The sequence below is a fragment of the Rhineura floridana genome, chromosome 14 (assembly GCF_030035675.1).
Source record: "Rhineura floridana isolate rRhiFlo1 chromosome 14, rRhiFlo1.hap2, whole genome shotgun sequence".
In the NCBI taxonomy this organism is placed as follows: domain Eukaryota; kingdom Metazoa; phylum Chordata; class Lepidosauria; order Squamata; family Rhineuridae; genus Rhineura; species Rhineura floridana.
The window spans coordinates 2,258,168-2,274,576 of NC_084493.1; the positions used below are offsets into that span (position 1 = coordinate 2,258,168).

The following is a 16,409-nucleotide window of genomic DNA, read 5'->3' on the forward strand; positions in this document are numbered from 1 at the left end:
AGAATAACAAGGGTGGAGACCACGAATTTGAAATATTTTTTCCATCTGCAAAAATATACTCAGCACACCCAGAATCCGGGGAGTTTAAGCTCAAAATGTTATACACCCTCAAAAGCAGCAAACTGGCTCTTAAATCAACAGAAAGCTGCCCTGTGTTACTCCCAAAAGAACCTGCTCTAGACTCTATCCTCACATCTTCAATACGCTGAGCAGGAAGATACACAATCCTTCAAACACACACAGAATGGCCACAAACACAATGAGTAAAAGTGAGTTATTGTGGATTGCAAAGGCTAAAAAATATTTCAAGAACGCCACATCTGATCAGCCAAAAATCTATGGATTCAAATCCAGAATCACTGGAAGAAATTCAACGTGTACTAGGAAGCTCTTGGAATAAAATTAATTCAGCTCTGGAAATAAGAAACCTCCACCCCTTCCCCAAGGATGCCTCCTAAGGACGTACACATTCAACAAAACGAGTTAACTCCAAACATTTTTGGAATCAAGCCCCATCCACTTCTATCCCGTGAAATCATAATGTCACTGAACATGGGTGGGATTTGCCACTGTCAGTAAGCAGATTACCCTATTTGCTAAGTAAACCAACTGGCCATTATGTTGATGGCCTGCCTTCTATGTGATGTACCATAAGGAAAACATTTCTGTAAATCTTTAAGGAAACAAACTAGAGAAGAGATAGAAGGCCATTTCTCAATAAAAATGCTAATAGTATCAAACTGGCCCTTTCAGTCCTGCTGAAATACTGCCTGTTTACACTCAGTCATCGCCTCATAAAGTTAAAGACTACCATTTAGCCTGTAAGCAAGAACCTAATATTTCCTGTTTGGCCACATAACTTTACATCGCACTAATTCCCATGTGGTGGTTGCTTGCATTATTCATGACCTGAATCTCTTCAGTTCTAGAACCTTACCTTGCTGTCTTCAACCCACCCCACCCTATCAATTGATTGTTCATCTTCTCAATTGACCAAGTCATCTAGCATCACTTTTCTTTACAGACCTGTCTGTGATATATGAGGATGCTCACTGAAATATTGCTCCTGGATTTTATTCTCTCGAAATGCTCAATTCTCTTATTTCCTCCTGTGTCTCTAAAACTTTGGCATAGAAGAGGAAGCTTATTCGAATTGTGGAGGCACAATATTCACAGGTAGGTAATGTTGTTTTGTCTGTAGAAGAAAATAAACTTCCTTTCCATTTTGCCAGATGAAGAGTTATGTGTTATGTTATTCAGTTCCAACTCTGTTGCAGAATTTGACAGCTTTAACAAAGTCCAGCAAAGCCTTATCAGTAACTCACAGCTAGAAGGGTAATCCTCCCATCCAGATTCTTGCAAGCAGAGAAAACAAGGAACGCCTAAAAATTCCTTATCTGAAGTCTACCCCCACCCTTCCCAAAACTGCTCTTGTCTCCCCCATGCAGCACAGCAAAACCTTGCAGCAGAACACATTTGGCGGCCAACACAAGCAAGCTACAGTGGATGTCATCATTTTCATACATCTCTATCCAAACTAAGAAGTAATCTTAGTGAAGCAGAGTGTATAGGGTCTAGGATACTGCCAGTCAACTGCAGATCCCACATGAGGAATACGCCAGCCTTGCCAACTGTTTGGTATGAAGAAAGGACACCCATAACTCTGCCCATTTGAGCAGTAAGGAGTGCATCCCCACGACAACGGAGTTATTATCACAGCAGCGGATGAGTGCACATACAGAGAAGTTACTCTGGGACAAGCACAGAGCAACTGCCAAGTGGGCAGCACAAACCTCACTCCACCTTGCTTACGATTAGAGGGCACGGAACCTGTTGGCCCTCCAGATGTTGCTGGACTCCAACTCCCTTCAGCCCCAGCCAGCATGGCCAATGCTGAGGGATCATAAGAGTTGTGGCCCAGTAACATCTGAAGAGGCACAGGTTCCCCACCTTGTTTACGGAGGGGGATGTGATTTTGCCACACACCATTTTTTCAATTGAAAAATGGAAATATACTGCCTTCAAGTCGATTCCAACTTATGGTGACCCTATGAATAGGGTTTTCATGGTAAGCGGTATTCAGAGGGGGGTTACCATTGCCTTCCTCTGAGGCTAAGAGGTAGCGACTGGCCCAAGGTCACCCAGGGAGTCATTACAATAAGCATTGGGGGGGGGGTCACAAAAATATTTGAGCTTATAAAGGGGGTCCCATACTCATAAAGGTTGGGAACCAGTGTCTTACTGGATCAGTCCAAAGATTCTTCTCTTCAGCCATTCCGTCCTAAAACCAGCCAGCAGCTGGTGCTGAAGACTCACAAAAGATACAAAGGCATTGGATTGCCTCTGCTTTTGTCCCCAGTATCTAGCATTGATTTAACTATCATGGCTAACAGCAGCTGATAAAAGCTTTGTCTAATCCTCCTTTAACAGCACCTAAACCCACACAGCCACATTGCTATAGGATGACAATGTATCATGCAATTTAGATGAGCCAGGAGCCAGGGTGCGTGTTGCTGGATAGCCTGAAAAAACAAACATGCAAATTCCAAGTAAAGTGCATTCTAACTCAACAGAATTTCCATGAGTTCCTTTGGCAGGAAGGGAATTTCACTTCCAAGTTGTGAGGTACAGTCTAGAGCAGCCTTTCCCAACCTGATGCTCCTATCAGCCCCAGAACGACCAATTACCAGAGATATTGGGAGCTGGGAGTCAGGCAGCACCTGAAGGGCACCAGGTTGGAGAAGGCTGGTCTAGAGGTTTGTGTGCTACAAGCACCAGTGAATTATAGTGAGTTACAGAAATAACTGTGAAACGAGAGATTATTATGGAGCAACGTGATCAATATCTTACTTGCAGCAAGATTTTGTTTTATTTGACTAACATTTGCTTCATCATTCATTGTTTTACAGGACAAACTGCTGGAAATCCAGGTTCATATTAAGGCCACTGAGAATAGCAGAAAATGGTTCATGAAGGATAAAAGAGATCCATCGCTATTATACGTAAGCTTGCCTTAAATCCCATTTATAAGATTATAAACCAAGCATGCCATTAGGAAGGGATTAGAAAACCCACCATCACCCAATTGCTGAAGAGTTGCAGATGAAAGCAGGAGAAGAAAAAGTAATGGACTCTCAGATCCTCACCACAGGCCATTGTGTCCTTCCTTTACTGTATGTTTTTGGAGTGCTAAAAGTCAAGAGTTGTTCTAAGTCACCATAGGAGGGGGAATACAGACACAAATATTTCACACATCTTCATCTTTAAGACAGATACATGTAGCTGAAGGGAAAGATTCTTCTGTTCAGATTATGAATACAGAACGAGAAGAAACAGGGAAGAAACAGGATAAGAAGCGTTCAAATATATTTCCTTCCAAAGGTTGCAGCATCTCCCTCCCTCCCAGTGAAACCTTGAAGTGTGACCACAATTATAAAAGCAAAAAGAGAACAGGCCAATCTGCTCAGAGTTTTGGCTGGTTCTCTCCTAGAAGAACTTCTGGGAGTTGCATCAACACTAGAAGCAGACTCACTCTGGCCTCTCCTCCCATTCCAACCTCTTAGCTCGCATGCAGCCGAAGACGCCAGGGGCACTCTGGACAGAAGGCAGGTGTAAATGCTACAGGATGATTTTACCAGCACACACAGGAGATCCAAAAATGGGGCACCAGAGTCCAACAGCAGCCCAAGAGCAAATTGGGAAAACAAATGACACCTTAGGCCACCCAGTAATTCCCTTTTGTCATCTAGTGGCCCCCGAATTGTGGAATAGCCTCCCCGAAGAAATACGCCTGGCGCCGACGCTTCTATCTTTTCGGCGCCAGGTTAAGACCTGGCTATGCTCCCAGGCATTTTAATGCGTTTAATGTTACAATTTTAAATCTCTTTGTTTCAGTTTATTTATTGTGATATTTTGTATTTCTGTACTTTTAATCTTTTGTACACCTCCCAGAGAGCTATTCGCTATGGGCGGTTTAAAAATGAAATAAAATAAATAAATAAATAAAATAAAAGTAACACACAACAACCCTGAGGATTTTCTGTCATATATATATTGTTTGCCAATTTCTAAATGTCTATCTCCTCTATGATTGGATTTGTCTCTTTCCATGTTTCCTGTCTGTTGTTTGCATTTCATTAAGTTATACAAATGATTAATAAAAAGATTCAAACAAAACCCACACTAGATATTGTTCAACAACTTCAACTTCAGCTGGTTCAGAATGCAGCAGCCAGTCTATTGACTGATGATGGTTACAGGAGGCATGTGATTCCCTTGTTATAACAGCTTTATAGGCTACTGGTCCGATTCTAAGCTTAGAGTTATGATTATGACCTACAAATCATTAAACAATGTGGGACCACTTTCTCCCATACAAGCCTATCCAGGTTTTAAGTAGTGACACAGAAGAAGCAACCAATAATCCCAGCACAGGCCGCTCTTTCTGTTGCAACATATGGATCAGATTCCATAGGAACTCAAGACAGGGCCTTCTCAGTGGCTGCTCCCATGCTCTGGAACTCTTTGCCAAGGGAGGCCCAGCTAGCCTTGTCTCTGATGACCTTCTGCCAGCAAATGAAAACATTGTTTAAGGTCTTTGACCCATAAAGCTGACTTGTAAATGTGCTGAAATTCATTTTAACTGGTTGTTTTCTTTTGTATCATCAGCCTAAAATACTGGATTCCATTATGATGGAAACCTATGATAGCACACACTGCCCGAATATATGTCTCCAAAACTTATCCCTAAATTGCAACCCAAATTCAGCATCCAAGACTTTAGTATGCCTCAGGACTAGCCTGGTCTTTTTAGCTCAATACACCCAGCTTCTGCTTTAAGCGTCATTTAAAATTAACAGAACAGCTGAGTTATAGCATTGCTCCCTTTCATTTCAACGGGGCTGTGTAAGGAACACTCACCCCATGCCTTTAAGTTGTGAGGATGCATGCCTATATGATGTTGCAAGTAAAAGATGTTTGAGATTTATTTGCTGTCTGGATTTTATTGTTATTTTTAGATATTAAACAAGGTTGTGGGCTTTAACAGTCTTCTTTATTTTAGTGCTAGAAAAATAAAGTCATCTCTGCTGGCATTTTCCATCTTTATTACTACTGTTGTGTTTAGCCATTCAGATGGGAGCTGTTTTACATTGCTATTTGTTAGCCTAGTTTAAAGACAAGTAATTGCAGAAAATACATTAGCATTAGACACTGGCTTAGCATATACCATGGAGTGTCTAGTGAAGAATTAAAAGAGCTTGCAAGAATGGAGACAAAAGGCAAAAAATAAAGATGACATACTTCAAGGGAGTTGAGAAAGGGTTGTCAGATTAATCTTCCTTTTGTTATTTAAAAAGGGGGTTGCTCCCAAGTACCCTTCCATTCAAGTGGAGAAATATTGTCATTACTTTGGCAACTATTACTGGAGTGTACTAGTCCACAAGTAATTTAAAAGGAAGCTAATTTCAACAGATTGCTCCCATCTTCCAATCCCATAGGATAAGGATCACATTAATGGCAATTTCTTCACATCCAAATACATAAACACCCAGGTTATTTAAAATATATTTTAAAACCATTTCATTACTAAAAAGTACAAAGGTGTACAAAAAAGGAAATACAAAAAGTACAAAGATGTCCAATATTGTAATACTGTTTAATATATTACTTCTACAAACAGTTTAATCCACTAGCACTTCCAATTCACTCCAACTCCATTTCCATCACGTGTCATGCCTTTCACATTAAATAGATTCCTATCTATTCATCAGTGTATTTGACCACAGAGTCCTAACCACCAACCACTTCCTTATACTCCTTGTTTTATCATCATCGTTAGTTTTATTATCCCCGGCTGCTCCCATTACTTTCTAATCAAGAAATCTACTTCAGTTAGTTTTCTATTGTCCTTCCAACATCTGGCATGCAATATCTGTGCTATAAAGTATGTTTGTACAATACCCATGTCTGATATTCTTTAGGTATACCAATACTTAACATATTTTAGTAAGCAGGCAATGGATTCATTATTACTCCAATCTTTAATAATTCATTTATCACCTCAGTTGCCATACACCTGAATCTTTCTGCCTTGGGACATTCCCACCACATATGATAGTAATCGCCTTTTTTTCTATCTTGTCAAAAACCAACAGCGGGGATTTGAACTCACAGACTCTGGACTCCCAGCCAGGCTTTCCTCCCTACTGTGCTATACCAGCCAGCATAATTGCTTTTAAAAATAATAATAAATATTTATTTTTAACATTTCTAGTCTGGCCTGTGCCTCGCCTAAGAGGCTACCTATAGCCATGCAATTGCCAGGATCCAAAAAAGTTACTTTAACTACCAGCAGCTTCTATGCACCCAATAGAAGAGTATGAGGAGAGATTCAGGACAGTGAACAGAGACCGCTTGCTCAAGTACTTTGGAGGCAAAAGGGACGGAAAGAAATGAAAATGTTATTGAGTGGGAGGGAAGAGATTGTTTTGAGGGCAAGGATTTAAGGAACAGAAACGGATGGTGTACAACAGAGTGAGCAGGGAGAGTGCTATGGCGAGTGGATCAGAGAGAGGGGTGAATGCTCCTCAGAAGGAAAGAGCTTTTACAGAAGGAGAATATGGTCATCAGGTAAAAAGGAGAAGTCCAGGCACATCTACCTTGCTCTTACAATGGAGAAGTAAAAGGCAGGGGTTGAGAGACCACCAGATGGCCAGTAGCTTTGCTTGGCAAGGCAGCAGAGCTGCAAGCAAGGTGACGTCACACTGGTGGCAGTCAGCAAGTTTGAGGACGGACTTCCGCCAAAGCTATTCACAGCTGCTGCTCTGAGAGCGAGCAGAGGAAGCCAACAGAGGATGGGAGTCAGCACCAAGGATTAAGAAGGCAGACGGAACCCCAAGAGCGGGGTGGGAGTAAGAGAGATAATGCTGGCAACAGCAGTATCAAGATGGAGGGGAGGAAACAACTGAGGAGCAAAGGGGCAGGAGAAAAGACTGACAGTCCTGTTAGGCAGGTGATGATGGGAGAAGGAGGGCAATGGCAAGAAGATTCAAGAGGATCAATGCATCACTGAAAAGAACATGAAGTACTTTTCAAAACCCTCCATCTCACAACTGCAGAAGATGTCTTTGAAATGGCCCTAAAACCCCAGCTCCTCTTAAAAATCAAGGATCCCGTTATTTCCAAAAAGAATTGGCATGGGTTTTTTTGTCAGCTACTAATAAGAGCCAGATGTTGAAGACATTCTACACTCAGTTTTACCTGAAAAAAAGATGACTACATTCATTTTGAGTCAAGTTCAACTCTGCTGTCAAGACCTGTTGAGATGACACTGAGATCTGAATCATTTCATCCCGTGGCATTTTAACTCCAGTTTGGATGGCACACAAACATGGCTCTGTCTTGTGTGAAAGGCCAAGAAATGTGGGCCTTAGGGTCTCTTGGGGAAGGAACTAGAATGTAAAAGAAGCAACAGGAAGTTGTGTAAGTGCTGAAGAATTCTATTTTCTCTGCCGCTATGCACTGCATTAAAGTGTTCATTGAGCTATGCAGGATGATCCTGGCATTTCTTCCATCTTTTGCTACCATTAGCGATCTGATGAAAGCAAGTATACAGAAAAACAGTGTAGGGATTTTTAAAGGATTTTTTCCCCAAATGAGCATCAGTTTATGGCAAACTTCACACTTCCATTTGCCTTCTGTTGCCCATTCACCAGTTTTCAGACATCCTTTTGGAACTCTTCATAGACTGCTCAAGTCTTCCCATCTTGGATCATTTGGATCATTCGCAAACTTGGCTACTTCCCTGCTCTCCCCAATTCCAGAAAGTTAAAACTGTTGAACAGCACTGGGACAAATACAGATCCTTGGATAACCCCACTGTTCAACCCTTTCCATTGTGAGAACTGTCTGTTGTCATTTCTGTTCTTTAAGCAGTTACCAATCCACAGGACCTTTCATCCCAAGATTGCTAAGTTTACTCAGGGGCATTTTCAGGAGAAAATTCAGCTCAAAATCTTTTTTAAAAAATAATGTCTTACTGCAGGGGTCAGCCAAGGTGGTGCTCTCCAGATGTTATAGACCACCCTCCCATCAGCCCCAGCCAGCACAGCCAACGGTCAGCAGCATCTTCTCTCTCATGGAGAAATGACTCCACTCGCCTGCATAGGGGGAAAATGAAGAGGTTGCTGCTTGGAAAATAGGTTGCAGGGGCAGAAAGAAGAACAACCTCCTCTCCTTACCAAGGGCGCTTGGGATAACAGGGTCCTTGTTGAGGGGTGATATTTCCCCCCACCAGCCACAAGCACCAGCTGTCACTGGATATTGTCCCTCTCAAAGTGTTGGTTGTCATCCTCAATTCTTCCTATGACTCTTCCTTTGGTCTCTTTAAAGTATAAAGCAAGTATAAAGAATGACAGCCTATCTCCATTTAGACCACCTAAAATATTTATGCTATCATTCCAAAATGGATGGTTCCCAAGTCCTGTCAAACCTCCTCGTAGAAGTCAATTTAAACGCACCTCTGTGACCTTTTTTTTTAACACCATGCACCAACAGTCTAGTCGCACTGTGGTTCAAGGGAAGCTAGTCTCTTTTGTACAAAGCAGCTTGTCCCGAAGCCTTACCAGCTTAAACTCCTTCTCTCAACATCCTGCCCTTATTTACATATTGAAATCCCCCATTTTGCCTGTCTACATGATTCTGCATGCAGAACAGATATCATTTCTTAAAATGCTGCCTTGGATGCCCTAACAACCTCATTTTTCCCTTCCAAGGCTGCAACACTGCAGTCACTATCCGTACAGAGGTGCAAATCCTCCCACAATACTCTCGACATGGTATGCTACATCTGGAACCTTTGCATCAGACAGACAAGTAATCTTGTGGTTAGCATGCCCCTCAGAAATCTAGATTCCTAAATATGAACCTAATCTTACCCCCAGAGGCATATTCTTGTTGTCAGAGAATTTCAATTCATCACCAGATAAATTGTCATTTCTATCTGTGCTCTCTTCCTCATTATGATCCCTTCTGCCCCAAGACTTTTCATCCCACAAAACAGACAAGCTGACACCACTACAGCCCTGAGAGTCTCACCTACATATTTCCTCACCCCTCAAGTTCTCCAAGGTGGCCACCTTGGCCTCAATATAAAATCCAGAAGCTCTTTCCATGACCTCTGCTCAGCAGGCAGATGGTCATATGTAGCACTCTGTGCAAAACATTGGATAGCACATGAACATACACATGTGCACACACACACACGCACACACCAGTAAACATCTGTTGGTTTTATAGCATCATAAGGTTTTTGGCTAAAAACTTTTATTTAAAAAGGTTTTTTTTTAATTCCAAGACTTGTGTTTTCAACTACTTACAACATGAAATATCTTGACTTTAACTAAAAGCAGCACATAACAGGTTATCACCATTACCGCAACTATAGCAAAGCTAATGCGTGCTTCTGAAATGAGTGCAAAATGCCACCGTACAGAGATTTGGTCCAGTTTTTTGGGGGGGAAGGGAAATGTACAGCTTTGTAAGGTTATTAGCAAGGCATTTGGATCACATGTGAAAACAGAAGAAGTACAAGCAACATTCATGAAAGCTGCTTATTGGCAGCTGAATTATAACTTATCGTTTCCCCTACCAGGGTCCTTCAACATAAGTGATAAAAGGTATTTCAGCAAAACAGCTCACCAAGATTTCTTTCTACCCTCATTATTTGGTATACACCCTTCTTCAGTCTTGCAGTGAGTTTAAGGGTTCTTTGCAGGGGTCATCAATACTGAACCTCTGACAATATTTTATCCTCATATCCATAGTTTAAAAATATAAAACAGCAACATGGCTGAATTTCAGGAAAATAGTCTATGACAGGTGAACAAACAGCTGTTGCCATGATGTCCCTCAAAACATCAGATCAAGAAGAACCGCAAATTAAAATGTTATTTTCATTTGCATCAAGTTCTGTTGGCGCAAATGCATGCAGGCATTCCAGCTAGAATGAGTTTACATCCATCAAGCAGATTGGAAGGGCAACCATTTTTCACTTTGGGAAAGCTTACTTATGCTATCAGAGCTCCAATCCTGCACACAATTACACAGAAGTTTCTTTAGTTTCACTGGGACTTACTTCCCAGCAAATCTATCTCAGTGAAGATGCAAATCTCTTCTGAGAAAAAGAAGCCTAATATATATTGCAACTTATATACTGATCTAGCCTGCTACATAACAGATGCTACATTATTACATAACTTACATCCATTTATGGCTGAGAATTTGTTCACTTTCTATTCTGACCAATGACACAGACATCATTAAAGGGACGACAACGTCCCAACTAAAAGTTTCCAGCAGCATACTGGCAAATTCTCTACCCAGGTTTTCTACCTGGGTAAGGAAAACCATTATTAATAGACTACAAACTGCCTCGCATCCCATTTTCAGCTCTCTTCTGCTCTACCACCACCTCAAGCAACTGGATGAGCTGATTTAATGACATAGAATGTTCACAAGCATTTTAACTGCTTAAATGGAAACTGTCAGCTATGGAAAGGTGAAAATTCTGTGACCTGAACTTGCATGACAATTCTAGGCCATAGGTTTCACTGATGGTTAAGAGTATTTCCCCACTTTTTTCTGTCTATACCTTTACCCCTCTTCAAAAACAAAAGTCCTGCAAAGGTTTAAGAACTACTACTCTTCATAAAAGGAGTATGTATTGTTACATGAAGAACGTCTTGTACGCAAAAGGTCCTACAGTTCAATTCCTAGCATCTCTAGATGAGATGAGAGACTCCTGCCTGAAACCCTGGAAAGCCACTAACAGTCAGTGTGGACAGTACAAAGCTAGATGGGTCAATGCTCTATAAAGCAGCTTCCTATGATTAACATCTGGATAGGCATTACACGACCCCCGTGAAATAGTTTTGGGCTCTCCCTTGTCTCTGTGACTCATATAACCCATCAAGTCTTCCACATCTGGCAAGAATTCTGTTCTATACATGCACGTGCCCTGAAGCCTTCTCACAAATTTCACTGCAGCTAAATGCCTAGAATGCGAGGCAGCACCTTTTCCAAGGTGAGTAGCACAGAATCTGACAAAGAAAATAAACCAAAGGCTAAATATTGCAGGGGAGACAAATGTAATCTTCTACCCAGAAGCCTTTGCCTGGGAGCCTGAATGCTCTTAAACTTTGCAATTGCTCTTTCTTAAAAAAAAAAAAAGTGAAATTTTGCTTCCCAACAAGAGAGCACAATTACAGAGTAAGGCATGTTGATGGTGCTCAATAGAAGAAATGCAAGCATACTCAACAGTGGTCTCACTTATACGCATAACTTCAACTAACAGAGATTACAAGAGATGTTTAAGAGGGCGAGAAATGCATGGCTCTCTCAGTTAAATTAATACAACTTCATGCATTTTGTTCCCCCCCAAAATATCCCACTAACAAAAATTATGCAAAGATAAAATAAGAACCCAAATGCAACAAAAATTAATTACAAATCAGATTGATCGCATGTTCACATCTTTCCAAACAAAACTGAGGCTAAAGCTAATCAAAAGGTTAACACAGAATTTTGCACATAAATAAGGAAAAGCTTAATGCCAACATCCTATTTATGGGTCCATGCTTTCACATCCTATGGCAGACTCACATTCTTTTCAGTAAACATGAGAACAGGGCTTATGACATGTGGGTCACATCTATTCATTTTAAATATTTCTGTTCCAGAACAGACATAACTGTCTCCTTTACCTCTGTTGGAGGTGAAGTGAGGAGAAGAAGCAATAAAGGGGGCTTCCAGACAGGGGATTCACTCACTTCCCCAAGGATCAGGCTTTTGGCGATAAGGAAAGTGGCAGGAAAATGCATTGGAAAGTGTGGGATGACACTAGCTTTGACGCGTCATCTAACTTCCCTGCAAACCAATCAGAATGAATGTTCATTAAATAGCTAGTGTTGTCTAATCTCCCAGTCAACAAATCAGGATGAATGCTCAGCGAAAAGGTCATCTGGAAGCACCCTCAATCAAATCCTCTATTCAGCCTGGGAAATGTGCTTTTGGTCATTTGGATGCAAATTATGTAGATCTGGACAACAACTTGGAGTAGCACACCTGCCCTCTCTACAAATAGGAAAAGGAAAGATTCACCTAACCAGGTAAGTACATATGGTGAAATTTATGGCACAACGCACACAACATCCATTTGCACCACACAATCATCTAATTCAAATGCTGTATAATTCTTTCATCAGCAACTTGTTCCCAATAATTTGAACAACCTTAAAAAGAGGACAGCCAGCAAACAGAGTTCAAGAATAAAGCTTGTAGATTAACATCATCACTTAGACCTGAAACAAAGTTCAGATCAGGGGAGTGGGTATGCAGAAAGGCCTGCCATGCACTTGAATCAGAGGCACTCAAGCAAGGCATGTTTAAGAGTGAGAGAAACATTACAAGGCATACACGTGGCTGTCCCCCACCCAGCAATAATGTTGTAAACATTTGTTCTTGTACCAAGGCTTCTCCAATGCTGACATAACGCAGTTTTAACTCAGAAAGGAAGATCTGTTTGGGCTTTCTCAAATTTAGTTCTACGTTAGTTTGTGAACAAAGGCTGAGGAGGCAGCACCAAGCAAGTATCGTGAAACAAAAAAAAACATGAGAGCAGAAGATTCCCCAGAGGCCCCTCAAACACAAACTACCACTATTACGAAGAAAGAACAGACAGCTCACAGAGGCATCAGAGTTGCTGACTAATGGTAGGTGGCTATTCTCAACCCTCATCTTTTGAAGAAAAAGCCTTTATTTGGAAAAGTCCCAAGATCTAGCTCTCGCCCTGACATTTTATCCTCAATGTGTAACTTCCAGTTTAAAAATTTAAGGAGAAAATTCTCCCACTTCTCCTACATCACAGGTAGGGAACCTGTGCCCTCCAGATGCTGGAGGACTACAACTCCCGTCATCTCTGTCCATTGGCCATGCTGGCTGGGGCTGATGGGAATTGGGTTCAAACAACATCTTGAGGGCCACACGGTCCCCTCCCAGTTCTACACCAACCTGGCATTGCCTGATAACGGGACCTCCCCCTGCAGAATTTTCACATGCTCTCCTTCTAGTTACCTACAACCAACATCCAGGCTAACTATTACTACTTTGTTTTTTACAATTCTCCAAATCTGCTATTTTCATTATACAACTAGTGCTTGTTCTCTCTCATCTAGATTTTGCTGTGCGAGCCTTTTGTCCTGGTCAAGACTCTTCAATCTATTCCAAATGCCTCTAGAACCCTCTCCTGTCACTCCCGACACACATGTTTGTAGCGGGCAAATATACAAAAGCCACCTTTATTAGGACCAAGTAGTAATATGTTACAAACAGTGGACAAGCTTTTAAAGTTCTCTAAGAGTTCTAAAGCAGCCTTTCCCAACCTTTGGGTCCTCAGATGTTGTCATACTACAGTTCCCATAATTTCTGATCATTGACTATGCTGGCTAGGGCTGATGGGAGTTGTAGTCCAGCAACATCTGGCAACCCAAAGGCTGAGAAAGGCTATTCCAGAGTTCCTGAAAGCTTGCTCCCTATTGTGTGACTTTGGTTCATAATGGCATTACCCTACTGTGGCTTTTGTGGTTTTTTTCTAATGCACCAACACACCTATCTACTTTTCTGCATTTTATACAACATGTTTGCAAGTGTCCTGGCAAAGGGAATTCTGTGAATTGTGATTTGTAATCCCCATTAAAAGTATAATTCCTAGGTAATTGTCTTTTAGGTAAAAACCCTGATTGATCTTCCTGAATAAATTGTTGCAATATTATTTTCAATCTTTCTGCCAAGATCATTGTAAAAATTTTATAGTCATTATTCAATAGAGATATTGGTCGATAATTTTTTGTTTTAGTTAAATCTTGCTCCTCTTTAGGTATTAATGTTATATTAGCATTTTTCCAACTATCCGGTATCTTTCCCTCTTGCAGAATAAGATTCATTGTAGACTGTAAAGGTAGTAAGAGTTCTTCCTCCAAACATTTATAATACATTGCAGATAACCCATCTGGTCCTGGTGCCTTTCCTAATTTAATTTTGTTTATAGCTTCAGATATCTCTCTTGACGTAATAGGACCATTAATAGCTTGTCTCTGAAAGTCTGTAATTCTAGGCAAATTCTGTTTAGATATATACTCTTCTATTTTTTCAGATGGAATTTCCTGACATTTGTACAATGTTGAATAATATTGATGAAAAATCTTTTTAATTTTTACATTATCTGTCAACGTCTCATCTCCTTCTTGTATCTTTAAAATGATATTTTTTTTGCGTTCTTTTCTTAATTTATATGCTAACCATTTCCCAGGTTTATTTGCAAATTCAAAAGTCCTTTGTTTAGCAAAATTTAGTTTTCTTTCAATTTCTCTAACTGTCAGCATTGATACTTGCTTCTGTAACATTTTGATTTCATTTACAATAGAAACTTTAGTTGGATTCTTTTTCAATTCTTCCTCTTTTTGTTTTATTTCTTCCAAGATTAATTGCATTTTCTGTTGTTTCTTTTTTTTTAATTCAGAGTTACATTTAATAAGATATCCCCTCATAAATGCCTTACTTGTATCCCAAACAATATTTTCACTTGTTCCTTTATGTAAATTATGTTCAAAAAACTCTTTTAATTTCTTCTTACATTCTTGTACTACTTTGTCATTCTGTAATAAAGATTCATTTAGTCTCCATCTAAATCCAAGATTTTTCTTTTTTAAAGTTAATATCACAGGGTTATGATCCGAAAAAGTTTTTGGTAATATATCCATTTTAAAAGTGTCCTTCGCTAAAATTTTAGACATCCAAATCATATCAATCCTCGAGAATGTTTTGTGTCTTTCTGAAAAATAAGTAAATTCCTTTGCGTTATCATTTATATATCTCCAGGTATCCACCAATTCTAAATGTTCCATCAGTTCAAAGCAAATCTTCGGTAATTTACCCTGTGTCTCTTTGATATTTTTTTCAGAAAGCCTATCAATTTTTGGTGAGATTACCCCATTCCAATCACCCATAACGCACCAATGGTCATATGAAAACTCTGACAATTTTTCCATAAGTCCTGTGTAAAACCTTGTTTTATCTTCATTGGGGGCATAGATACCCACTATCAAAATGTTTGTACCCTGTAGAGTAATTTCGACCCCCACAAATCTACCACTATCATCCAGTAATACCAATTTAGGAAGCAATTGTGGGTTAATGTAGAGAACAACTCCATTTTTTTTTTTTGGTCCAGCCGAAATAAATTCTTCACCCAAATTTTTACAAATCAAATATTTGGAATCTTTCTTCTTAATATGAGTTTCTTGTAAACAAATTATATCCAATTTTAATTTTTTCAAATAATGAAACACTTTCTTTCTCTTCTGCGCCGTATTGGCTCCATTTATATTCCAAGTTAGATATTTGTAATCCATCTTTAAGAGTGTATTTTAAAATGTGCCTGATGCTCCTTTTAGTCCATCATCTTCCTTCCCTTCCTCTGCATATTTTGTTGACTTTGTTCCCCAGGAATTATATCCATATCTTTGAGTTTATCTTCATCCATATCTTTTGAAGCTTTTCTCAAGAAGTCCCTTGCTTTTTGAACAGTATTCAATCTATATTTCTGTTGTCTGAATGTAAAGATCACTCCTTCTGGAACATCCCATCTAAATTGAATTTTGCGTTGCTTAAGTTTCTCTGTAAAGAAAGCATATTCTTTTCTCTTACGTAAAAGTCTAATAGGAATTTCTTTCATCACCAGTATTTCCTTACCATCAATTTTAAAGGTATTTTTAAAGTGTTGCTGTAATACCATATCTCTGGTCGTCTTCTTTATAAAATGAACAAGCACATCTCTTGGAATTTTATTCATTGTTGCATATCTGGAATTAATTCTATACACTTTATCTATTTCAAATTCCATCTGATCTTCATTCAAATCCAGAAATTTTACTAGAGCATTAACAATTTTATCTCTGATGTCTTCACCTGTTTCCTCAGGAATTGCACGGAATCTCAATGTTCTTTATTTTTCATTTCAGTCACAGCCATATAGTCCAAGTTTTTTTCTAATTCCAGATTTAATATATCTGTTCTATTCTCCAAGATTTGTACCTTTTCTTTAGTGTTTTTTGCATCCTCCTTTATTTGCCCAATTGTCCCTTTAATCTCATCCACTTGTGTTTTAATATAGTCTTTTATATCTGTCAATTCAGTTTTCATTTCCTGTTTTATATCATTAATCCCTTCCATTATTTTTTGAAACATATCTGGGGGTATAACCCCTTCCTGTGGATCAGTAGAACTTCTTCTTCGCTCCTGGGTCTTAGTTGCTTTTTTAGTTGTCATTTTCAAGAAAAGCCTTTAATTTCTGA

General features: G+C 39.7%; 1 protein-coding gene across 7 annotated transcripts in view; it reads right to left on the minus strand.

Annotated features, from left to right (window-relative positions):
- Positions 1–16,409, minus strand: part of PIAS1 (protein inhibitor of activated STAT 1) — a 59,417-nt gene that overhangs the window by 33,105 nt on the left and 9,903 nt on the right. The window contains exons 1-2 of one of the 7 annotated variants that reach the window (XM_061594895.1): positions 8,241–8,386; positions 8,040–8,159 (exon numbers count right to left, since the gene is read on the minus strand). The exons of 5 other annotated variants lie outside the window; for them this stretch is intronic. The gene's annotated coding sequence lies outside the window, so the exon portion shown is untranslated. Of the gene's footprint in view, positions 1–8,039; positions 8,160–8,240; positions 8,387–16,409 lie in introns of those variants that run through there. One more of the 7 variants, XM_061594896.1, reaches the window with a different exon arrangement.